At 52.8% G+C, this 25,946-nt stretch overlaps 1 protein-coding gene and 1 pseudogene across 1 annotated transcript in view; one reads left to right on the forward strand and one right to left on the reverse strand.

Moving 5' to 3' along the window:
- The window catches only part of LOC136570728 (uncharacterized), a 2,607,743-nt pseudogene that overhangs the window by 2,221,002 nt on the left and 360,795 nt on the right, over nucleotides 1-25,946 (reverse strand).
- Nucleotides 1-25,946, forward strand: part of LOC136570729 (uncharacterized) — a 2,347,277-nt gene that overhangs the window by 2,108,757 nt on the left and 212,574 nt on the right.

Consider the following 25,946-nt stretch of genomic DNA (forward strand, 5'->3'; position numbering starts at 1 on the left):
CGCGGCTGCTGCAGTGCCCCATGGCCTCCAGCACCTGGCGGAACAGCCCCCGCGCCACGGGCTCTGTCAGGAACCGCCGCTCGTGCAGGAAGTACCTGAGGTGCTGACAGCGCTGCGGACACTCCATGAGCAGCGCGAAGCCCTCGGGCACCTCGAACCAGTCCAGGAGCCTCACGACGCTGGAGAAGCCAGGCCGCGACACCATCCACAGCAGCGCCAGCTCCAGGGGCACAAGGGCGCCCTTGCACTGCGGGGGGACCGCGATGCCATCAGCGGGGCCGATGCTGCGCCGCGCCTCAGGCAGCCCCTGCCCGGCCCCGCCGCGGCTCGCCATGGCCCGGCCCGGGGCGCTGCGCGGCCCCCGCTCACTCCACGCTCGCTACCCTTGCAGCGTTCCGGCTGCCGCCCTGCCGGGCCTCGCCTCAGCCCCGCCCGGCACGCCCCGCCGGCTCCTCCCGCTGGCCCCGCTCACTCCCCAGCCGCGCCCACTCCGAGATGCGCTCCCGGGACACTCGCTTGATGGCCGCCTGCGAGCCAAGGCTGAGCTCATCGCCCGCCGCCCTCCGAGCCGGCCCCGTCTCTTCCCGGGGCGCCGTCGGCGAGGCAGGGACCGGAGTAAACGCTGCCGCAGCTGCCGCTGCCCCTGCGGGCGGCACGGCGCTGGCGCTCTTCTGCCCGGGGCACCCGCCCGCCCGGCGCGCTGCTGCTTGCCGAGCTGCCCCGGGCTGCGGCGGCTCGGGGCCGGCGGCCGAGCTGGCGAGCGGCGGAGCTCGGAGCAGAGCAGCTGCCGGCCACGCTGTCGGCCACGGGGCGGGAGCTGGGCGGCAGCGGGGCGGCTGCGGGCAGAACTGTGGCAGGGGCTTCGTTCGGGCCCGGGGCCTCGGCCGGGGCTGGGCCAGAGCCAGCGCCAGCGCCAGGCGCAGCCAAAAGCCCGCGCTGCTCCGCCAGCACCAGAGCGAGCGGCTCTTCCAGCGGCGCCACAGCCAGGACGGAGAGAGCCCGGCCGAGGCGGAACCACGGCGGGCCGGGCAGGGGCGGGCACGGGGCGGCCCCGCGCGAGGGGTGCCTTGCGGGACGCGGCATCAGCCGGGCTGGGAGAGGCGGAACATGGACGGCACGGCCCAGCACGGGATGGGAGTAGAGTGAGTGTGAGAGGGAGAAGGGGATGGGGAGCGAGTGGGAAGTCGAGTGGAAAACCAATCAAGAGAAGCACTGCTGCTGCTGCTGCTGCAGAGCCGCCGGAGCTCGCGGCCGTTCCTCCGTTGGCCCCGCGAACCCAACGGAGGAGCCGCCGCGCGCCCCAAGGAACGAAAGAGAGAAACAAACAAATCACACCCCAAAGTCATTCCTATTAGAGAAGTAACCAAAGAAAACAATGTAGCAATAACGAAGACTGTTGGCTTCTGGCTTCTTTCTTCTTTGCATGAGACCAAGCATTTCATGGGGAACAGTTGCCTCTTCTGACAATTTTGCCAGAGTGGACAGGAGCAGAGCATTTACTTTTCAAGTAGAAAAGGGAAATTGTGTCAGTAATGTCATCTCTTTTCATCCTCTGTTGACACAGTTGCAGGCTGCCAAAAGACATGGTCTGCAGTGTGGAACTTGGGGCCAAGTTTCTTTTTCTGCCAGAGGATGAAGAGGCGAAGTATCCCAGAATCATGGAGTCGTGGCATGGTTTGGCTTGGAAGGGATCTGGAAAATCCCATGGCTGCAACCCCCCTGTTGTGGCTGGGGACCCCTTGCACTGGACCGGCTTGTCTAGAGCTCCATGCAGCCTGGCCTTGAACACTGTCAGGGACGGGACATGCCCACCTTCTCTGGGCAACCTGTTCCAGGAGAGTCTTTTTTCTGCTTTCTTGTGTGTTGCCCTCAGGTACTGGAAGGCCACAGCTGGATCAAGGCTGGGTCTCTTTCCCAGGCTGAAGAAGCCGAGCTGTGTCAGCCTTTCCTTGCAGGAGAGGAGCTGCAGCCCCGGCACCATCTGGGTGTCCCTGCTGGGCCCCTGCTGCAGCGTGTCCACGTCCTTGCCGTCCGTGCCGGGGAGCCCGGCAGAGGCGGAGGCAGCGCTGCAGGTGCAGGGTCAGCGGCGGGGAGGAGACCCGGCCCTGGCAGCGGCTCCGGGAGCAGCGATTGGCGCTGGGCCGCCCGCACTGCAGAGAGCCGGGGCCCTTGTGCCTGCCCTTGTGCCCAGGGCGCCTTTCCCCGCCGCCCGCCCGCCCGCCCGCTCGGGGGAAATGCCCCCTGTGCCGCCCCTCAGGGCCGCCCCTCGCCGCTGCCCCGGGCGCTCCCGGCGCCGGCTGGAGGGGCCCAGGCCTCGGCCTCACCCTGCTCAGCCCGAGGCCTGGAAAAGCAGATTCAAACACTCACCCAGAAAGTGCCCCAGGATGCCAAGGTCAATCTTTTGTCACCAGCATGGCTTTGCTATCAGAGTCTGGACGGGAGTAGAAAATCACCAGGGGAAAAGAGCATGAACAAGTTCTGCCTTGGCACTACCTCAAGCTGTGGGGTACCAGTTGTTGGTTTCACTGGCTCTGGATTGAAGGCACTTGAGACAGTAATTCATGTTCAGACTCAAGTGTTTATTATTTCTTATCAGTAAAACAGCCTCATTACTGGGAGTTCAGCAGCTTTTCATTAGAAGGCACAAAATGGCCAACAATCTCTTGTTCCAAGGTCTTTTAAGACTAAACTATCCAATTAGGAACAGACACCTAGATTATTTTCCCTTTTAACCTAATAACTGATCCCAAAGAGCCTGCAATATGGAATTTCTGCCCAAATACAAAAAGCCACCCAAACCCATGAAGAAGAAGGAAGAAGCATGAAGAAGAAACCCAGGACAAAACACTGTGCCCTCCATTTTGCTTCCATCCACAACATACTAAAAATCCCAAAACCTCAATTTCTCAGTCAGAGTGAACCAAAGCCCAAAAACTGGAGGTGATAAAAATGGACTAAAGCCACAACCAAGGAATCTGCATCGCCCTGAAATACCTTTCCCCTTACATCAGCCTGGTGCATATTCATAGACCCTCATGCATATCCATAAACTACTTTACATATTCCAGGAATGATTTTACATGGCCCCTCCCTGGGTCTGCCTTTTCAGAGCATGTGTGTTTCTTGGCTGTGGTTTTGGCTCCTTCTCTTTATCACCTCCAGTTTTTGGGCCTTGGTGCACTCTGCCTTCAGACGGGGAGTGCTGACAGGTGGCAGATCTGTACAGGTGTCCTCATCCTGGGTGCATTGGATGTTATCCCACCCAAGCAGGCAGTTTACACAAGCAGCTATTTCACTGAGCTTAATTAACAACAGAAATAAAAACTATAGAACAAAGTTACTTTCAGAAACAGTCCCAGCCCATATTTGATCCCAGTCCAGTTGATCTCAGTCTGTGTGGTCCTAATCCATATGGTCCCAGCCTGTGCAGCCCCAATCCAAAGGATCCAAGCCCATATTTGATCCCAGTCCATATTTGATCGCAGCCCATCTTTGATCCCAGTCTGTGGGGTCCTGCACACACTCCCAGGGTCTGGAATTCCAGTTCCCAGCCAGGAAAAAATGTTCCTGCCCTTGAACTTCCTTCCTATCCCCTCAACAAATTGCAATAAAATTATAAACAAAGAAATAATAATTGAAATTAAATAAATTATAATTAAAAAAATCTCAACTCTTCTTTACAATACTCCAACTATGATTTAACTCAAACCAAAAATAACTATTACTATAATATTACCAATGCATATAAATAAACAAATTATATATCAAGAAATACCTTTTGAAAATTTTAATTTGATGACTAATGTACTTTAGATAAAAAAATCTAAAGAAACAAACAAGCAATCTAACACCTCTTAGTTAAACAATTCATATTACAAATATACTAAACACAAAACCAAACACCACTATAATTTCTCAGACATTTCAACCAAACAATTAAACTTTAATAACATCCTTAAGTACTCTTGAAAAATTAAAATTATTTTTAAAAAATTAATTGTGTGTGGGTGGTTTTATTTCAATATTGGTTTTTGGATTGTTTGGGTTAGATGATTTAAAAAATGGGATTTTTATAGGAATTGAATCAGCTGAGAAGGTGGCACTCTGCAAACAGAAATGACTGAAAATAAATGGGACAGAAATCAGTAACTCTGAAAGTTTTTTTTGCTATCAAATACATCCCACACACCCAGGCCCACACAATCCCCATCCCATTGCTCCAAATTGGGATCCCACTTCTCCCAATCTCCTTCCAACCCCATCTCACCCTGGTGGCTGTGGAATGGATTGAGTTTGGCATGGGATTGAGTTTTTTTGAGGAGGGAACAAGGAATTTGAGGTAGGATTGAGCCTTTTTGGGTTAACATTCAGTTATTTTCAGTGGGATTTGAATGGTTTTGAGGTGACAGATCGATCCCTCTTGGCTTTTGGAGTAGAGAGAGAGGGAGAAGAGAAAAAAATTAAGGCCAAACAAACGGACAAGCAGCCAGGCGTGTTCCCAACATGGATCACAGGGAATGTGAGTGACCAGGGCTGTGCCCAAAGTGCCTCCTCCAGTGGGGGATGGAGCTGCAGCAGCGCACGAAGCTCTTCCCGCATTCGGGGCACTCGCAGGGCTTCCCTTACCGGTGCCTCCGTTGGTGTTGGGTCAAGTTAGAGCTGCAGGAGAAGCTCTTCCCACACTGGGGACACTCGTAGGGCCTCTCCCCAGTGTGGATGCGCTGGTGGGTGACGAGGGTGGAGTTGTACTTGAATCCCTTCCTGCAGTCTGGGCATTGGAAGGGCCTCTCCTCTGTGTGAATCCGATAGTGCAGGAGGAGATGGGAGCTGGTCTGAAACCTCTTCCTGCATTTATCACACTCGTAGGGCCTCTCCCCTGTGTGGATGCGCCGGTGCCTGATGAGGGTGGAGTTGTGCTTGAATCCCTTCCCACAGTCGGGGCATTGGAAGGGCCTCTCCTCTGTGTGAATCCGATAGTGCAGGAGGAGATGGGAGATGGGCTGAAACCTCTTCCTGCATTTATCACACTCGTAGGGCCTCTCCCCAGTGTGGATGCGCCGGTGGGTGACGAGGTCAGAGTTGCGCTTGAATCCCTTCCCACAGTCGGGGCATTGGAAGGGCCTCTCCTCTGTGTGACTCTGATAGTGCAGGAGGAGATGGGAGCTGGTCTGAAAGCTCTTCCCACACTTGGAACACTCATAGGGCCTCTCCCCTGTGTGGGTCCTCTGGTGGCTGATCAGGTGGGAGCTCCGGCTGAAGCTCTTCCCACACTCCCCACACTCATAGGGCCTCTCTCCAGTGTGGATCCTCTGGTGGCTGATCAGGTTGGAGCTCGTGCTGAAGCTCTTCCTACATTCCCCACACTCGTAGGGCTTCTCCCCCGTGTGGGACCTCTGGTGCACGATCAGGCTGGAGCTCCGGCTGAAGCTCTTCCCACACTCCCCACACTCGTAGGGCCGTTCCCCAGTGTGGATCCTCTGGTGCTTGATCAGCTCGGAGTTCCACCTGAAGCTCTTCCCACACTCCACGCACGTGTGGGGCTTCTCCCCATCATGGAGCTGCTCATGGAGCACCAGCTCCGAGCTCGGGCTCCATCTCCGGCTGCCTTCCCAGCCCAGGCTGGCTCTTTCCCCCTCACATCCCCGCCATCTGCGTTTGCAGCCCCTCCTCGTGCGGCATCTCTGGGGCTTTTCCTCCCCGTTGGCTTCCTGCGCCGTGGAGCCGCTCAAAACGGCCTCTGCCACCAGGTTCTGCCGCGGGCACTTGTCCTCCCTGCTCTCCATGCTCAGCTCCTGCTCTGGGCGAGGAAGGACAAGGACAGCATGGGATTTGCCTCCGTGCCACAGGCAAGGGCAACGAGATCCCCCCAGGCCGTCTCTGGGGATGCACTGCCCCCTCTTGGCTCTCCCCATTTTGGGATGCCGGGGCTGTTTGGGCTCCCGGGCTCCCTTCTCCCCTCATTCTCTGCTCTGCGCTGCAGCGGCTCCAAGGAGTCCCCCCTGCCCCTCTCCAGGCTCTTGAGGCTCCCGCCAATGGCGGCGCTCCCCCCTCTCTGGCCTCCCCACTTTGGCCTCCTGGGGGACACAGGGCTCTGCTCCTCCAGGCTGCCTCTGCCGGCAGCCGCCACCGCCACCCCCCGATGTCCCCCCGAGGGGCCTTTTCCGCTCAGCCTTGGACTTCTTCATTCTCCAAACATCCCCCCAAAAACCCAACCCAGGAACCCCCCGGGATATCCGGGCCGGGCTCCCCCTCCCCACTCACCTGCGCCATGGGGGGGGGGCGATGATCCCACAGGTGGGGGCTGCGAATTCAGGCAGGGCTCGAGACCGCGTGGCTCCCGCAGCTCAGCCTTGATCCGCCTTTGTCCCTCCTCTTCCTCTTCCTCCCGCTCCTCCTCTGTCCTATCTCCACCTCCCTCTCCTCCTCCCCCCTAACCCCGCCTCTTTCACTGCTCTTTCTCCTCCCGCTCCTCCTCTTCCATCCCCCCTCCTCCTCCTCCTCTGTCTTATCCCCACCTCCTGCTCCTCTTCCATCCCGCCCCTTCCATTCCTTCTCCTCCTCCTCCCCGCTAACCCCGCCTCCTCCTCCCCCTCCATCCCTGCCCTTCCCTCCCTCCTCCTCCTCCCCCAGCAGCAGCCACACCCTCGGTGCCCCGTTCCCGCAGCCCTCGCAGCCCGCGGCAGCAGCGGCGATGGAGCCGGGACAGGTCGGCATGGGCAGCGTGGGGCTCTCGGCTGCTCCCAGCCGCTGCGGGCGGGGGAAGCCGGCCCGGGCCAAAGGAGAGGCAAACTGGGCGAACTGGGGGCAGATCACAAAGCTAAGGATGCAGCAGAAAATGGAGCTGAAAGAGTTATTTTAATATTAACTCCAAACGAGGAAAAACTGGAAATTCCAAAGTTTAGGGAAGCCAAGAAAAAAGAATTAAACAAGATAGGAAATGAACAAGATAAATCAGGGAAATAGAAACTTCTAGATGGAAGACAATTACTTAATAAAATGTGCTTACTAGGAAAATACTAGAAGACGTGCATCAGAAACCCCACTGGCGTACTCAAGCTTTGTGTGATCATTTTTTAAGGAATTTTGGGTGCACTGGGATTTTTGATGTAGCAAAGCAAGTAACTGAAAGATGCTTAATTTGCCAAAGGATAAATAAAAAGGTGATGAGAAAAACAACATTAGGAGGTCATGAGTTAGCTCGTCGACCATTTCAAAATATCCAAGCAGAAGTTTAGATTTGTTAGGTTCTGGATTTATTTGGAAAAAAACCCATTTAATCTAGAAGAAAGAGAATATGCCATATGTTAGACAGGAGATTTTAGGAGAATAAAAATCTTTGAAGTATCAGAAACACCCGAGGAAAAAAACAAGAAAATAAAAAGGGGAAATGAAAGGGAGGGGAACAAGAGGAAAAGTCAGAAAGAGAGTGGGATCCTCTGCAGCTCTTGCCCCCTCCGTTCGCGGCCGAGGCACCTGTCCCGGGTCCCGGCTCGCTGCCCGCCTCAGCTCCGCCTGCCCCGGTTTCCATCCCAGGTGCGGGCTCACTGCCCAGGGCAGCTCCACCTGCCCCGGCGCTGGCGGTGAATTTGTGTGCCCTGGCCCCACTGCCCGGCCCGCGGCCGCTCTGCCGGCCATGCTGGGGAAGATGGGGGTTGCTCTCTCCTGCCGCGTGGGCCGAGGTCACCGCGCCGACCGCACCGAGGGCGGGTCCCAGCCATCCCATCCCCGGCTGCCCTGCCCGTGCCAGCTGCGCTGGGCACCACCGCTGCTGCTGCCGGGGTCTCCCACCTGCCTTTGCTCTGCCGGGAGCTGCCGGATCAGCCGCCATAAGCCATGTGGGAGCTGCCCACGCTCCGGCTCGGCCTCCACGGGAAGATCCCCCTCTGGCGATTCCGGCAGCAGACCCTGCCCACACTCCGACCGAGCCTCGGCGGGATATCCTCCCCTGACCCCTCCTGCTCTGAGTTACGTCCCCTTGGTAACCACAGCTCCTGCTGTTCAGGGAAAATCCCTCTCTCTACAGGAAGCACCTTATCGAAACACTAGGAGCTCAGTTAAAAGGCAGCCCTCTCCAAATTCTTTCTCAAAACACGGGAGAAAGGCTACAGAAGGTAAAAAAGTGAAAGAGTTAGATGAAGGGATTGCTCTATTGCCGTTAAGAGAGGTTCCCATGGCAGGGATGCGCTGCCCCGCCCCGCGGGAGCCACCGGCGCCCCTGCCGGCCGTGCCCGGAACTGCACCCAAGGGGAAAGCGCCGCAGCCGAAAGGCCGGGACCGGCTCCGGGCTCTGTTTGTTGGCACTGCCGGAGCTGTTTATACACACTACTATTATTATATTATACACACTAGTAAAGAACCGTTATTCCTAATCCCATATCTTTGCCTGAGAGCCCCTTGATTTCACTATCCTAAAAATTAAGAGGGAGGGGTTTGCATTCTCCATTCCAAGAGAGGCTTTTTCTGCCTTCCCAAGCAGACACCTGTCTTGTAAAGCAAGACAAGCACCCACAGGCACTGAGGGGGGCTGCAGGAGGGGCAGAAGAAGGCCCTGCAGCACTTGGGCACAAAGGCCCAGCAGGTGAGTGCAAGAAGGGAGCAGCAAAAGGCCAAGCTGAAGGCAAAGGCCAGGGCAGAGCTCCTACAGCCCCTGAGGGATCAGCCCCAGGGCCCAAGGGGGCCCCAGCACCCAGGGCACGGGCTCGGCCACAAGCACCCGGCAGAGGCATTGCCCTCCTCGGCAGGGCACAGCCCACCCTAACAGCCCCTGGCAAGGAATCAGGGCTCCAGCTGCAGGGCACAAGGACACTGCAAGCAGAGACAGCAGCACCCTCAGGACCAGCAAGTCCACCCCGTGATGGACATGGATTGGCAGGGCTGTCACAGCTCCCATCACACCAGGGACCCTCCACACTGCAGCCCTTGAGAACATTCAGGTGGGTCTGCATTGAGAGGAGGCATTTTCTGATGGACACAGGGGCCTCTCAATCTGCTCTGAATCTTAGACCTAAAGGGGAAAATAGTAAAGGAATATTTTAATTTTTAAGGGAATGAGTGGGAAAGATGAGCAGGTATGATTTGTTCAACCACTATTAGAAGCTGTGGGGGATAGGTTTGAAATAAATGAATTTCTTTTTCTTCCTCCTGTGATTGTAATTAACTAGGAAGGAGTTTGAGAGCTGGATTTTAATACTGTAAAAAGGGAAACAGAGGCTAGTTCTGTTGTACCTCTGTGTCAAAAGTCTGACAAGGCCTATGCTGAAGTGAACCCAGAAGTGTGGGCAGCCCCAGGGAAATACAGAAAATTAGATATGGAGCCTCTACAAATTAAAGCAACCAGGACAAGCAATACCCTGTTCCAAGAGAGGAAAGGAAGGGCTCACAGCCTGGTATTGAGTCCCTGTTAAAGGCAGGGCTTTTGGAGCCAAGGATGGCTCCCTACAACACTCCTATCTTGCCAGTCAACAAACCGGATGGATGGACACAAGGAGGAAACACAGAATTTTCAAGTGTTAAAATTAAGATTAACTGAGGCGAGTGGCCTGGGCCTTCCAGACAGGGAAAAAGAATTTGAATTATAGGTGGACGTTAAACAGGGTCTTGCCAAAGGAATTCTTGTGCTAAAATGTTTAACCCAGTGGCCAGAGAGCAGCCTCATTGTCTGCAGAATTGTGCAGCCACAGCTTCCGTGGGAGCAGAGGCTGAAAACTGATGACAACAGGAGGATCTCCTAGAGTTCAAGTCTGGCATCAAGTTAAAGCTCTGACAACCAAAAGAGCCTCTAAATGGATGAGCAGGGCTCGGTTATTACAGTATGAAACTTGTTCAATGGCACAGGAGGATTCAGAACTGAGGACAGGGCAAGGGTTTAACCCAGCTCCTGTTTGAACAGCCTGGAGAGGGGCTGGCAAGGAACCCAGGACTGCACTCAAGGGACAGAGCTCCCGAGCCAGGCTGGGAGAGATTGATGGGACATTCCCTGGCCTGAGGGAGACAATGTGTTTGTGGATGGCTCTGCAAGGGCAGCAGAAGGGAAAAGAGCTACAAGACAGGCTGTTATTAAGGAGGGGGAATCAGACAAAGCGCAGGTCACCGCCCCATGCTCAGCTCAACCCGCGGAGCTGTGGCTGCTTGTAAGAGCCTGGCACTGAAATGCCCTGAGCAGGAAGGCTTCAATATCTTCTGGTGACACCATGGCACCTAACAGGGGGCAAAAGCAATTCTGACTGCTTCAGCAATCACTGGATCACTTATTAACCTATTTCTAAAACAATTCAAAGATAATGGATTGTGGAAGCAATAGATTCAGATGGGGAACTCATTTTACAGGAAAGACCCTTCAGGGGGTTATGGCAGCTTTAGGAATACAATGGGACCTCCATAACCCCTGGCAAGCCCAGAGCTCGGGTTGGGTAGAAAGAATGAATAGGGAAATAAAGAAACACCTTTGGAAGCCGGAGATAGAAACCAAGATGCCATGGGTACAGCTTTTGCTATTGGCTTTGGCAAGAAAAAGAGCCAGACCCAAGGCAGATATTCAATTATCTCCCTTGGAATTCAAGTCTGGAATTCCTTACCTGGGCAATTCTCCACCTAGTGCAGGGTGGAAATAAGGGATGTAAATTTAAGGCAGGCTGTAGCCAGAATCCTGTCTCCTGTGGAATCTCTCCCCCAGGAAGCTGGGCTGGCACAGAGCCTGCCCTGGGACTTTGCTGTTGCCAACACCCAGCCAGGACATCGGCTCCTGCCTAAGGAGTGCAAAGCAGCACCACTGGTGGCCAAGGGGCCCACGCCAAGTGTCCCTGAGGCCAGAAACAGCCGCCAGCACAGCTGAGCACGGGGGGACCCCTCAGCCTGGCCTCAGGGGCTCTGAAGCCCCGGAGATTTGCACTTCCCGCCTGCAGCAGGACCATGGGAGCCGCCCCCGAGCCTGCCCTGAAGGCAACGCAGCAGCAGCCAGGGCTCCACAGCGGGCCAAGCCCCTGGGCCTGCCCACAGATCCTCTGCTCAAACCCTCGGGAATCCTGGCCACCCTCCCCTGGCACCTCCAGCCACTGCGGCCAAGCCTCGCTGCCACTGCTGCAGCTCCAGCGCTGGCTGGGCCTGCACTGCCACAGCTGCTGGGGAGCACCGCGGCACAATTCCACTCTGGGGCTCACTCACACCCACACTCTGGGCTGACTGCGACTGCATTGCTGCAAAATGTACCCTTTCTGCTTCTTTTAAATCTTCTTTCTCTGCTCAGAAAGGTTTCTCTACTCAAAGGTTTGCCTTTGGGAAAGAAATTTTAAAGGTTTTATTTAAGGGGTTCCCAGTCTGTTCGGATGTTAAACTCATCTCCATTGAGTGGTGGAGATGAGTTTAACATCCGAACAGACTGGGAATAGCCCAAAAGACACCCACAGAGATAACGACCAGCAACAAAACATCAACGCCCCGCAGCAAACAGCAACCAACAGCTGCCCCAGACACTGCCCCCGCACCGCTGGAGACACCTGGTCTGGAAAAGGCTGAGAAGGAAATCCAGGAGTGTGGACGGAATTCACATCAGAGGGGAAGAAATCCGAGTCTAATAGGAAACCAAATACTAAAAACTTACACGACTTGGAAGCAATGAACATTAAAGCGGTGGATTTAGATTGGTTCAGACTACGTAAAGTTTAGGAAAAATCGAGTAAAACTGACATGTCATGGAATGATTTTTTCTGCACAGCCGGGCTATGTGTGGATGAAAGTATTTCTGTTGCACATCCTGGCCAGAACCAAGCAATGCCTTGACTCTCTCACACTAAAGAGATTCTTGGAGAGTTTTTGTTTTCCCTACAGTTTCAGTGATAAGATTACAACATGAGAAACATTTTTTATAATAATCCTACTTTATATTGTCAGGTAGGTTTGGGACAGAAGGGTGAGAATCAATTTTTGGTCTGGGTTTTTCCATGTTCGCCTTTATGTTGCATTTTTTAAAATTGAAGAGCTTTAACCGTGATACTTTTAACTCTTAAATAGTTAATACTTTTTTTTAAAAAAGCAGATTCCGGGGGCCACATGTGACTCACCAGATGGCTGCCCTGGAAGAGAAGCTTTGGTTCTAGTCAGCCAGGAGAGGAGCTTTAGAAATGCAAATGAACCCTGCTGGGCAAAGCCTGGCCAATGTACCTGGGTCTCTTGCCTGGGGCAGGAATTGGGCTGATTCCCCCTGCCCCTCACCCCGAGCTCTGCCTGCTTGCGCTGATGGAATTTGCACAGCTCAAGGCAGAGCCCGGGGTGAGGATATCTGACCCTGCAACAGAAACGGGTGAAGCTGCAAAGGGAAACAGCAAATGGAGAATGTTGGGAAAACTTCACTATAAATAAATGGGGGGAATCATCCCTCTGCCCACTCCAACGTGTGCTGTCACTGTCTATGTTATATAGGGTGGATTAGAGCACTGAGATGTTCTTGCTACCACAAGTTCCAGGAAATCAGTTGGGAATCCAAGTATTTGATGATTTAATTAGAGAAAAATGGTCAATTGATGCAGCCCTGGCTGGAGAGAGCGGCCAAAAATGGGGAGAAGATGAACGGCCAGCAGAACAAATCCTACAACACCATGGACCAGCCCCTGGGAACCCAAACCAATTCATATCAGGAGCCACAGAACCCATTTCTCATTTCAGTGGCACCATTAGATTACAAGCTGTCCTCGGAATAACCACCCAGACAGCTCCAGCTCCTGACCTTCCTGCTGAGCAATCCACTGAAATGAGGAACACAACATTTCCCCATGGGATGGGATCAGATCATCTGTTAGCAGAGAAAAGAGGAGTTTGTGGAAAATCAAATGACTCAAACTGGTCTTGGCAAATAGATGACAAAGCAAAAGTGGTGAAACAGATAACAAAGGAAACAAAAAAGCAGCTCATGTACCAGTCCAAACGTGGAAAGGATGGGAATGGGACATGGTTTTGTGGTTCCCTGGCAGACCATGGGTTAAACGAATGCTGCTTCTGCTCTGATGTGCTACAGCAACTCTCACCTTTTTACCGTGCTCCGCACCTTGAGAGTGCAGCTCATTCAGCAGCTGAGCGAGGGGCCAGGGGCTTGTAGATAAGGAAGTAACGGGCGAAACCACCAGCTTCAATAAATGTTATTAATTAACACGGACTGCTGCTCACAGAAAGTCCCGCTAATTTCCTGAACGTCGAGAACAAAAAAGACTTAACAGAGCCGTGAATATCGGCTGTTCTACAAAAGTGGGGGTGCACATTAACGAGGACGTGCAGTTGGCAGATCGGGAGGTCTGAACCTTCCAAGTACCTCAGGCAGTGGGCAAAGGGAGAGGGAGATGAGCCGGGAAAATGAGGATAAAAAGGAGGCTGCGAACTACAACAATGGCAGAGAGCGCACGGCAAATGCGCCACGGCCTCTCCCTCTGCTCAGCAATAAAGTCACTTGTACAGGACTCCTCTGTCTCCTCGGGGCACAGAAACCTCCGGCCACGTGAATTTCCCCGCACAGCCGCGGGCACGGGGCAGCCGCCTCTGTCCCAGCCACAGGAACCGGGCCGAGCCAGCGCTGCTCCGGCAGCGGCTCCTGCCGAGGCAGCGGCCGCAAGGAGACCGCGGGCAGCCGCTCCCGCAGCGCCCTCACGGCAGCGGCACCACGGGCCGGACACGGCACAAGGAACCCGCCTGAGCCCCCTGCCGCCCCCGAGGCCCGCAGCGAGCCCCGAGCCCCCGCACAACCCAGCGCGGCTCCCACCTGCGCTGCGGCCGCCTCCCAGCTCCGCCGCCGCCTCACCGGTGGGTCCCGGTCTCTCCCAGTATGGTCCAAATCACTCCCGGTAGGATCCCAGTTGCCCCCCACACGGTCCCAGCGGCTCCCAGTCATGCCCTGTATGGTTCCTTTCACTCTCAGTCCCTCTCAGTAAGAGCCCAGTGTGGCCCCAGTCACTTCCAGTATGAGCCCGGTCACACCTTACCCGATGCCATTTGCCCCCGCTGTGGTCCCAGTTGCTCCCAGTATAAGTCCAGTCACCTCCAGTTTGATCCCAGTTACTCCCAGACACTCCCAGTACTATGCCAGTGTCCTAGGGTGACGTTATGATGCTTGTATCCCCATTCATGTGTTCTGTTAATGTTGGATATTATGTTCTGTACCTTTAAGACCGGCTCTGAAGAGGGAAAGTTTTGTTTTGGTTTTCTTATCAGCCTGGCGGGACACAGAGACTGCAGCTTTGGCTTTTGCTGCTTTTGCTTTTCGCTTTGCTCTCTCGCTCTTGCTTGCTTCGCTTCTGCTTGCTTTTGCTCATTAGCTAGTTTAGCTAAACTGTCCAATTTCTTCCTGGACTGTTTCTCCTTTCCTTTTTCTGACCATTTCGAACCGGCTCCGGACTGGGACCTGGGAAACACCAAAATCCTGCACCTTCTGGCCTGCAGCAGCAGCCCCAGCGCCGGAGGGACTGAGAACAGAGTGACCACCCCCAAGAGAGACTTTCTGAATTTGTCATCTTTTTTCAGAGTGTTGCCATCCAGTATTGTTCATTTTGTGTGCTGGGGGGTGCTGTGCCTGTTAAATAAACAGGTTCTTTCCACTCCTCTCCGAGGAATCCTTCCCGAACCAGTTGGGGGGAGGGACCGTGTGGGTTTGCTTACTGGAGGGGCCCTAATTTGGAAATTCTCCTCCAAATTTGCCCTAAACCACGACAAAATCTTGGCGCCCAACGCTGGGCTCGAGAGAGTGAGTGGAAAAACCCTGTTTTGAGTGTATTTTGGTTGCCATTACTCTCTGTTTGTTTGAAGCAGTTAATAGCCATGCTTTTTGAATTCATGATGAGTGTTGGGGTGAAGGCTTGCATGTGCTTCTGGTCCCTAGGGTTTTTCGAGATTTTAATACCTCTGTGGTCCCTAGGTTTATTTTCCTATCCTGAAATAGTTCTAGTATTGTCCCTCATACGTAGTTTTTACAGTAGAGGGGCAGTGACCAGAATAGCTATCCTGCTGGGCTTGATGGCAATGATGTGCAAGAAGTTTATAAACATGTTGGGGTCTGCTCCAGGTATGAATGGTTCTTGGCTATGGTTATTCGTCCAGTTTGTTAGAGGAGGAGCAGCAGGGAATGAGACTTTTCAGCCTTTGCTTTCCTTCTTCTCCTATGAATCGGTTGCATCAGTAGTAAAGGATGTTCAGTTTCCCCTGAATGTTAAAGAAACCATCTTTCTTGTATTCAATCTGGTAGCCTTCTTCTATACAGTCTGCTGTTTCTCCAGAATGAGGGCTGAGATTTCTAGACAGACTGATGAGGCCCCTGACTCAGGAGTAGACCCAGGCGTGGAACATCCTGAGGGGTGTGGGAAATGGGAGGATATGGGCCAAATCCTGAAGGAATTCTCTGACCCTATAGTCTGGGATTTTCCCCATAAACAAATTCAGAACCCAGCTGAGGTGGGGAAATATCTGAAAGAGAAATACCAGGATGAGCCTAAGGAGAGAAAGGGCACTGCAGTGAGCTGGGCCCTGGCATATGCTTATTGCACTCTGTTGGAGACTGTAGGACAGCAGACGGAGGCAGGGGGGCAGGGAGATAAATCAGCAGCTGTCCCAGTCACTCAGGCTGCAGCCAACACCCCAGGCTCAAAGCCAGCAGCCAAACCAGATAGCGAGCCTAAGCCAGCAGCTAAACCAATGGCTGCTGCTACCAATACTAGAAGTGGGAAATGCACGGACAAGACCAATCGACCAGTGGATGATGATGATGATGATGATGCAGGAGAAGGAACCTCAATGCCTCCTGACATAAAATCAGGAGTCAAAGCAGCAGGTGCAAGACCAGATGCAAATATTGAGTCCTTTTCCCTGAAGGACCTTCGTGGCTTACGGAAGGATTACACCCGACGACCTGATGAATCCATAATTCGTTGGTTAGTCCGTCTCTGGGATGCTGCAGGCGAGGCTACAATTCTGGATGGCACGGAAGCGAGGCATTTGGGATCCCTGTCACAGGATCCTGTCATTGACCAAGGAATGATGAGGGGGGCAAACCCTCACAGCCTCTGGGCACGGGTCTTGGAAAGTGTTGCACAAAGATACCTGTGTGCAGATGATCTTTATATGCAACAGACACAGTGGAAGACCATAGAGCAAGGGATCCAACGCCTGAGAGAGATGGCAGTGGCAGAGATTATCTTCTCAGATGATGTGACAACTAGGAACCCAGACCTGGTGCCATGCACATCTGTGATGTGACGGAAACTTGTGCAACTTGGGCCACACGAATATGCTTCTGCCCTAGCCATAATGAAGCGGGATGAGAGGGATGAGACTGTGCTGGATATGGCAAGGAAGCTCCGAGCACATGCAGATGCTGTACATGGCCCAACACATGCCAGAATTGCAGCGGTAGAAACACGTCTGCAGAACTTAGAGGATAAGATAGAAGAGAATCATAAGAAGCTCAGAGAGGAGATTAAAGAAGACCTTCTCCAAATCTCGGCAGTACAGATCAGAGGTTCTGGTATCCAAGGCAGACGTTCCCCAGATGGCCAGAGAAGGTACACCCCACGAACAGAGCTGTGGTTCTACCTGCGTGACTGTGGAGAAAACATGAGGAAGTGGGATGGAAAACCTCCTGCTGTTCTGGCACGACGGGTGCGTGAATTGAAGGAAGCCACCAGGAAGAAAGCAGCTCCAGTTGCCCATAGCCGAACCACCAGGTATGATGCTGATGATGCCATGTCTGATCCCCTTGAAGGAACATCCAAGACATTTGCCCAGGGAAAGAAGGATAACCAGGCTTAGAGGGGCCCTGCCTCTAGCCAGGTAGAGGCCAGGGAAAATCGTGTTTTCTGGTCTGTGTGGATTCCTTGGCCTGGCACATTGGAACCACAAGAGTATAAAGCTTTGGTTGATACTGGTGCTCAATGTACATTAATCCCATCGAGACATGTGGGGACAGAGTCTGTTTCTATTGCTGGTGTGACAGGAGGATCCCAGGATTTCACTTTGGTGGAAGCTGATGTGAGCCTGACTGGGAATGAGTGGAAGAAACATCCTATTGTGACTGGCCCAGAGGCCCCATGTATTTTGGGCATAGACTACCTTCGAAGTGGGTATTTCAAAGACCCAAAAGGACTCAAGTGGGCATTTGGGATAGCTGCTGTAGAGACAGAGGGCATCCAGCAATTGAACACCTTGCCCGGGCTGTCTGAGAATCCATCTGCAGTAGGACGCCTGATGGGAGAACAGCAACAAGTGCCAATTGCCACCTCCATAGTGCATCGACGACAGTATAGAACCACTCGAGATGCTGTGATCCCCATCCATAAGATGATCCGAGAGCTGGAGAGCCAAGGGGTGGTCAGCAAGACCCACTCACCCCTCAACAGCCCCATTTGGCCTGTGCGAAAATCTGAAGGAGAATGGAGATTGACTGTGGACTACCGTGCATTGAATGAGGTGACTCCACCACTGAGTGCTGCCGTGCCAGACATATTAGAGCTCCAGTAGGAGCTTGAGTCCAAGGCAGCGAGGTGGTATGCCACTATAGACATTGCCAATGCATTTTTCTCCATTCCTCTGGCAGCAGAATGCAGGCCTCAGTTTGGCTTCACCTGGAGGGGCGTGCAGTACACCTGGAAGCGACTGCCCCAGGGATGGAAGCACAGTCCCACCATCTGCCATGGACTGATCCAGACTGCACTGGAAAGGGGTGAGGCTCCAGAACATCTGCAGTATATTGATAACATCCTTGTGTGGGGAAGACAGCAGCAGAAGCGTTTGAGAAAGCGGAGAAAATAATCCAGATTCTCCTAAAAGCTGGCTTTGCCATCAAGAAGAGCAAAGCAAAGGGACCTGCTCAAGAGATCCAGTTTCTGGGAGTGAAGTAGCAAGACGGACAGCGTCAGATTCCTACAGATGTCATCAACAAGATCACAGCAATGTCTCCACCCACCAATAAGAAAGAGACACAAGCTTTCCTGGGTGCCATAGGCTTTTGGAGGATGCACACTCCTGAGTACAGTCAGATTGTGAGCCCTCTCTACCTGGTCACCCGCAAGAAGAACACTTTCCACTGGGGCCCGGAGCAGCAACAAGCCTTTGCCCAGATCAAGCAGGAGATTGCTCATGCAGTTGCCCTTGGCCCAGTTAGGACAGGACCAGATGTGAAGAACATGCTCTATTCTGCAGCCGGGAACCATGGCTTGTCCTGGAGCCTTTGGCAGAAGGTGCCTGGGGAGACTCGGGGTCGACCACTGGGATTCTGGAGCTGAAGTTACAGAGGCTTTGAGGCCAACTGCACTCCCACAGAGAAGGAAATCTTGGTTGCCTATGAAGGAGTCCAGGCTGCCTCAGAGGTGACTGGCACAGAAGCACAACTCCTCCTGGCACCCCGACTACCGGTGCTGGGGTGGATGTTCAAAGCAAAGGTTCCCTCTATGCACCATGCCACCAGTGCTACATGGAGTAAATGGATTGCTGTTATCACACAGCGCGCCCATCTTGGAAACCTGAATCACCCTGGGATTCTGGAAATAATTACAAACTGGCCGGAAGGTGAAAACTTTGGTCTCACTGATGAAGGGGAACAAGAAGTGACACAGGCTGAAGAAGCCCCACCATACAACCAACTGCCAGCAGAAGATACACGATATGCTCTTTTTACTGATGGTTCTTGCCGCACTGTGGGAATGAACCGGAAGTGGAAAGCAGCCGTATGGAGCCCCACACGACAGGTTGCACAAGCTACCGAAGGAGAAGGTGGATCAAGTCAACTTGCAGAACTCAAAGCCGTTCAACTGACCCTGGACATTGCTGAGAGAGAGAAGTGGCCAAAGCTCTACCTCTACACTGATTCATGGATGGTAGCCAATGCTCTGCGGGGATGGCTGGAGAGGTGGAAAGAGGCCAACTGGCCGCGTAGGGGAAAGCCAATCTGGTCTGCTAATGACTGGAAAGATATTGCTACCAGGGTAGATAAGCTGCCTGTGAAAGTCCACCATGTAGTTGCCCACGTTCCCAAGAGTCAGGCTAATGAGGAACACTGAAACAATGAGCAGGTAGATCAGGCAGCAAAAATAGAGGTGTCAAAGATAGACTTAGATTGGCAACACAAGGGGGAGTTGTTCCTAGCTCGATGGGCCCATGATGCCTCAGGCAATCAGGGCAGGGATGCCACCTATAAGTGGCTACAAGACTGTCGCAGACAGCTTTTCATTAAAAATCCATCTTTAGAATTTTTTCTTTCTGAGAAGCTGAGAAGCCTCAGAAACAAAATGTAAACAATGGTTATCTGCTGCTGTGGAACGCAACAGGTGGATCCGTGATTGGTCTCGTGTGGATGTTTGGAATAAGTGACCAGTCACGGCAGTCTCTGTCCGAGCCACAGACCTTTGTTTTCATTCTTTTCCTTTCTATTCTTAGCTTAGCTAGCCTTCTGAGATGAAACTTTTCCTTCTATTCTTTTTAGTATAGTTTTAATGTAATATCTATCATAAAATAATAAATCAAGCCTTCTGAACATGGAGTCAACATTCTCGTCTCTTCCCTCACCTGAAAACCCCTGTGACCACGGTCACAGATGGTGACCCTGAGTGACTGAGGGAGATTCATCACTTGGTGAGAGCCCAGAGGAGCTGCTACACTGGGTAAACCCCAAGTGTGTGGCATTGATGGTCACCTCACAAGTGACCACAGAAGTGGATTCTAGCCAGGAGCTGAAGAACTGAAGATCCTGATTTGGACAGGGTTCACAGCAAGGCTGACCACAAAGGGAACCTTCTGAAAAGCCTCCAGAAAAGATGTCCGGAAAGCCTAGCAGCACCATGCAGCTGGCCAGAGAGTGCTGGACACTGTCACAAGGTTCTGTTAGCTTTTCCCCTCCTGAAAATGCTGCCCTTCGCAGATTGTGGCTGCAAATGTGGGGGAGGGTCCCCACAGAGGCAGAGGTTCATTTCTCCCCTTCAGAGGAGAAACTTATTGCCCTCTGACAAAAATAGGGTGAAGAGGACAGAATTCCTATGGTAGAGAGACATTTCTATGAGTTTTTTTGATGGGCAAAGCTCTATGGGTTTTTTATGAATGTGCTCTATGCCCTTGATATGTTCATATGGGAATGCATGGAATCCATTTTTGAAGCCGCCTTGGACCGTGGACTGGGGTAGCCCAGGATTTATCCCGGGTTCAGGACGCTCTTCCTGGTCTTGAAACGGAGAGCAGCGTCCTTTCAGTGGATTGCTGATTGCAGGGGGCAAGCCCCATTCCCCCCAGTTCTCACGGGAGAAGACCCTTTGGAGGGGGACGATCTGCTGCTTCCCAGCCCCGCTGACTCGCAGCGGGGGGTGAGATTTTGCCTGCAGCCAAAGTTGTTTTTTTTCCTGCGTCTTTGGAGCATGCTCGGACGGAGCCATTTTTCCCCCCCTCGTTACCCTCGGGGGGGTCTGAGTGGGCTGTGCCCCCCGCCCGGCCCCACAGGCACCGCCCCGCCCAGCCCATAGACCCTGCCCTGCTCAGCACCGCGGGTGGCACCGGTCCTCGGGGCCCCGCCTGCCGAGCCCGCAGGGCCACCCCAGCCCGCCCCGCGGGTGCGTGCGGCCCCTCCAGCCGGTGTCCCTCCAGCAGAGCCTGTGGGGTCTCCGGCTGCAGCGGCCCTGCCTGCGCCTGCGCGGCCGATCTCAGCAGCACCGCTTCCCGCGGCTGCGCCTGTGCTGCAAGGCAACGCACTCAGCGACGACAGCGACCGGCAAGCGGTGCCGCCCCCCCCGGCTGTTCCGCCACCTCCCGTGCGGACTCCGCCGGATTTTGCGATTGCGCTTCTGCGGCCGATCCCAGAGCCAGGGGCAGAAGCTGCTGCCGACCCCGTGCTGTCCCCGCCATCCCCTCCCGCAGGGACAGAGCTCGCGCCTGTGCTGCCACTCCCGGAGCTGAGCGACACAACAGCAGCATTGTCCCGTGCACCCCTGCTGCCCCCACCGGCCGCCCTGGCGGTTCTGCCGCCTTTGGGGACTTTGTCCTCTGTGTCTGCGTCAGAGGCTGTCCTGGAACCGGTGGCATGTCCAAGCTCGGACCGTCCTGAGCCGTTTGCCCCTGCGAGAGCGGCTGCGGCGGCCGGCCTCTCCTGTGGAGGAGGCGTAGCTCGGTAGCTGAGTGCAGGCGCAGCCCGACTGCCTGCTTTCAAACTCAGCGTTTTTGGCAGGTTGGTGGGTGTTCGGTCGGTGGTTCCCCCCTTGCAGGTTCCAGGGGTGCCTGCCGTCCCCCGTGCATCCCAGTGGCCAGGGGGAGGTGGCTCCCGAAAGTTCTGCCTCTGGTCCCCAGACTGGGAGGCAGATGGAAGGAACACCTTTTGCATTTGCATTGCAGAGGCAGAGGGAACAGCGGAAAGCGACCATCGCTCGCTTGCTGTGGGGACAAAACATCCCCAGATCCGAGATGATGATTCTCGGGACAGCTTCTCTTCCCCCACTGCTGGTATGGGCCAGTGGTTCGGGGAGGAGGAAGCGTTTGGTCACTCATTCTGCCATTGCATTGGCAGCAGGGTGCAGGTTTGTGAGAACACAGACCCCACCTGGCGGGCTGGGCCTGGGCTGCTTGGCTCAGTTCCCCGGGCCAGGGCCACCGCCCAGCCGGCTCTTGGGCTTGGGGCCTTTGCTTGCCCCATCAGGTCCTGGGCCACCGTTTTGTGGGCCAGGTCTGGGGTTCCTGATCCTTCCAAGAGGGCCAGGGCTCCCCAGGGCCTCTCAGGCTCTCTGCTGCTGCTGCTCTTTCCGAAGGAAAAAAAATAAAATTAAATAAAAAGAATTGAAAGAGCTAGTAGCAGCTCAAAAGCACTGAAGAGTCAAAAATTAGCTTCAGCCCAAGTGGTTCAATAAAGTGGCCAAGACATTCCTGAAATTTTCTCAAAATTGTTTGATGACTGTCAATGGATTTCTGATAACTATTGATGGATTCTCTCTAGCAATTTGTTGTTTCAGGATTCTGCAACCTGTTTCAGGACCAAAAGGGACTTTCAGAGATGTCAAAGAGGAACGTCTTCAGTCAATGGAGTTTTTCTGAAACTCAGCTGTTCAGACTTGAACTTTCTTTGCATTGTTTTTGCATTTTCTTATATTGTAAGATTGTTTTAGTGATATGATAGAATTTTATGTTCTACAGGTGAAGAATTTCCTTGATCATTCCACATCAGCACTTGATTGAGGCTTTGATTGGCAACAGATAACCTGTCAAGTGTTTGTTCTTTCTTCTGCATGAGTCGAGCAGAAAGAATTACAAACACTTTTTTTAAAATTTAACTAAAATAAAAAAAAGGTGACATGTCGCTGACATCTATTTATGAAAAATCCTTTCCTTAGGATTTTTTCTCCTGAAAAGCTGAGAGGCCTCAGGAACAAAATGTAAACAATGCTTATCTGCTGCTGTGGAGTTTTGAAGAGCTGCAAGTGGCCAATCTGCCTGCAACAAGCACCATTCCACGGGCTCTTGTCACCTTTCCCGACACGGCTGCTGCAGCTCATGGAGGGTAAAGCCCTGGAGGCTCCTTATGGGCGGTTATGGACGATTGCAGGCAGCGCCTCCATGCCCTGGATCAGCGGTGCCCACTCCTGGGAACCCCCACGTGTTCCAGTTTCTGTGAAGCTGCCTGTGAAAAACACGTTCACTCTCCTGTGAAAATGTAAAAAGTTTAATAAGGGACAATGGGAGACCAGGACCATGGAGCAAAGGTTATTACGGCCGGGTACATCTTGGCACTCAGCCAGGAGCACCCTGTTACCTTCGGGGATCCCCTGAAATACCTTTCCCCTTACATCAGCCTGGGGCATATTCATAGAGCCTCATGCATATCCATCAACTACTTTACATATTCCAGGAATGATTTTACATGGCCCCTCCCTGGGTCTGCCTTTTCAGAGCATGTGTGTTTCTTGGCTGTGGTTTTGGCTCCTTCTCTTTATCACCTCCAGTTTTTGGGCCTTGGTGCACTCTGCCTTCAGACGGGGAGTGCTGATAGCTGGCAGATCTGTACAGGTGTCCTCATCCTGTGGGCATTGGATGTTATCCCACCCAAGCAGGCACTTTAGCACAAGCAGCCTTTTAACAAGCTTAATTAACGACAGAAATAAAAACTATAGAACAAAGTTACTTTCAGAAACAGTCCCAGCCCATATTTGATCCCAGTCCGTGTGGTCCCAGTCCATAGGATCACAGTCCATACAGTCCCAGTCCATACAGTCCCAGTCCATATTTGATCCCAGTCTGTGTGGTCCTGATCCATATGGTCCCAGTCCCTGGGATCCCAGTCCAAGTGATCCCAGTGTGTGTGGTCCCAGTCCATAGGATTCCAGTCCATTCAGTCCCAGTCCATATTTGATCCCACTCCAGGCTATTCCAGTCTGGAGGGTTCTGATCCACAGGATCCCCATCGACGTGATCCCAGTCCAGGTGATCCCAGTCTGTGTGGTCCTGATCCATATGGTCCCACTTTGTGGAGTCCCAACCCATAGGATCCCAGTCCATATTTGATCCCAGCCCATATTTGATCCCAGTCTGTGGGGTCCTGCACACACTCCCAGGGTCTGGAATTCCAGTTCCCAGCCAGGAAAAAATGTTCCTACCCTTGAACTTCCTTCCTATCATCTTAAAAAAATTAGAATGACATTATAAATAAATAAATAATAATTAGAATAAATAATTAGAATGAAAATGAAATATAGTAATTTCAACTCTTACTTACAATACTCCAATAATGATTCAAGCCAAAAAACAAGAACTATAACATTACCAATAAATATAAATAAATTATATACCAACCTTTGAAAGTTTTAACTCGATGGCTAATATACTTGAGATAAAAAATATCTAAAAAACTAACATACAATCTAACACACCTTAGTAAAAATTCATATTACAAATATACTAAACACAAAACCAAACACCACTATAATTTCTCAGACATTTTAACCAAACAATTAAACATTAATAATATCCTTAGGTACTCCTAAAAAATTAAAACTATTTTTAAAAATTTAATTTTGTGTGGGTGGTTTTATGTTGATATTGGTTTTTGGATTGTTTGCGTTAGATGATTTAAAAAAGGAATTGAATCAGCTGAGAAGGTGGCACTCTGCAAACAGAACTGACTGAAAATGGACGGGACAGAATCAGTAACTCAGAAAGTTTTATTTGCTATCAAATACATCCCACACACCCAGGCCCACACAATCCCCATCCCACTGCTCCAAATTGAGATCCCACTTCTCCCAGTCTTCTCCCAACTCAATTTCACTCTGGCAGCTGTGGAACGGAGTGAGTTTGGCCTGAGACCGAGTTTTTGTGAGGAGGGAACAAGCAATCTGAGGTGGAATTGAGCCTTTTTGGATTAAAATTCAGGTATTTTCAGTGGGATTTGAATGGTTTTGAGGTGACAGATCGATCACTCCTGACCCATTGGTGTTGGGTCAAGTGAGAGCTGCTGGAGAAGCTCTTCCCACACTGGGGACACTCGTAGGGCTTCTCCCCAGTGTGGATCTTTTGGTGGCAGATCAGCTGGGAATGGTGGCAGAAGCTCTTCCCACACTCCCCACACTCATGGGGCCGTTCCCCATCATGGATCCTCTGGTGCCCATCAGGTCACAGCTCCGCCTGAAGCTCTTCCCACACTCAGAACACTCATAGGGCTTCTGACCATGTAGATCCTTTGGTGGCTGATCAGGCTGGAGCTCCTCCTGAAGCTCTTCCCACACTCCCCACACTCGTAGGGCCGTTCCCCAGTGTGGATCCTCTGGTGCCTGATCAGGCGGCAGTTCCACCTGAAGCTCTTCCCACACTCCACGCATGTGTGGGGCTTCTCCCCATCATGGAGCTGCTCATGGAGCACCAGCTCCGAGCTCTGGCTCCATCTCCGGCCGCCTTCCCGGCCCAGGCTGCCTCTTTCCTCCTCACATCCCCGCCATCTGCGTTTGCAGCCCCTCCTCGTGCGGCATCTCTGGGGCTTTTCCTCCCCGTTGGCTTCCTGCGCCGTGGAGCCGCTCAAAACGGCCTCTGCCACCAGGTTCTGCCACGGGCATTTGTCCTCCCTGCTCTCCATGCTCAGCTCCTGCTCTGGGCGAGGAAGGACAAGGACAGCATGGGATTTGCCTCCATGCCACAGGCAAGGGCAACGAGATCCCCCCAGGGCTGTGCTGCAGCCGGGGGCCGTGCTGGGCTGGGAGATGGAGCAGCACAGAGGGGAAAGGGGCACTGACTTCCTCCTCACCTGCCTCAGTGTCCCGGAGCATCTTCCTCTTCCTCGCAGCCTCCCAGGACTTGGAAATGGGAAATCCTGGTTTGGGGAAAACAAGGGATGAGCACGGTGAAACTGAAGACCTAAGAAGAATTAAAAAAAAAAAATAGGAAATAAAGAAGAAACAAGAAGCATAAGAAGGGTTTAGGCCAGAGAAGTGATCTTTCCAAAGCTGGGCAAGGAAAGCTTCTTGATTCTGCAGGATCTTAGACTTGTGGATGATAAATGCATTTTTGTTTGGTTCAATTCTGACTTTGGCTTTTAGCATGTGATGATTTTTAACCAAAAATATGCCAGAAACTGAGCTGCACTTTTGCTATCCTGCACAGGCTCCCCCCAAATCCTCTCTACAGCATCACTCTGAGCTCTCAGTAGTGCTGTTTTAGGCATAGAAACATTTGGTGTGTGCAGGTGCTGACAAAAACAGTGGGGAAGTCACAGGCTAGGCTCCAACAACTTGAAAGCTCTGTTTTACAGTGATCACAGTGACCTTCCATGGGAGAGAGAGAGGAGGTTTGAACCTCTTCAAAACATCCACTCCAACTGCAGCTTCCCAAAGAGGAAGATCTTCCCTGGGAGACTCGCACAGGGTGAAACACTCTCATTGCAGCTGAGGGCAGAGGTTGTGTTTAAACAGGAGGGTGAGGAGCAGGCTCACTCCCTCTGTGGCTGGTCCTGGCTGAGAATCCCCCTTGCT

The sequence above is a fragment of the Molothrus aeneus genome, unplaced genomic scaffold (assembly GCF_037042795.1).
Source record: "Molothrus aeneus isolate 106 unplaced genomic scaffold, BPBGC_Maene_1.0 scaffold_36, whole genome shotgun sequence".
Classification (NCBI taxonomy): domain Eukaryota; kingdom Metazoa; phylum Chordata; class Aves; order Passeriformes; family Icteridae; genus Molothrus; species Molothrus aeneus.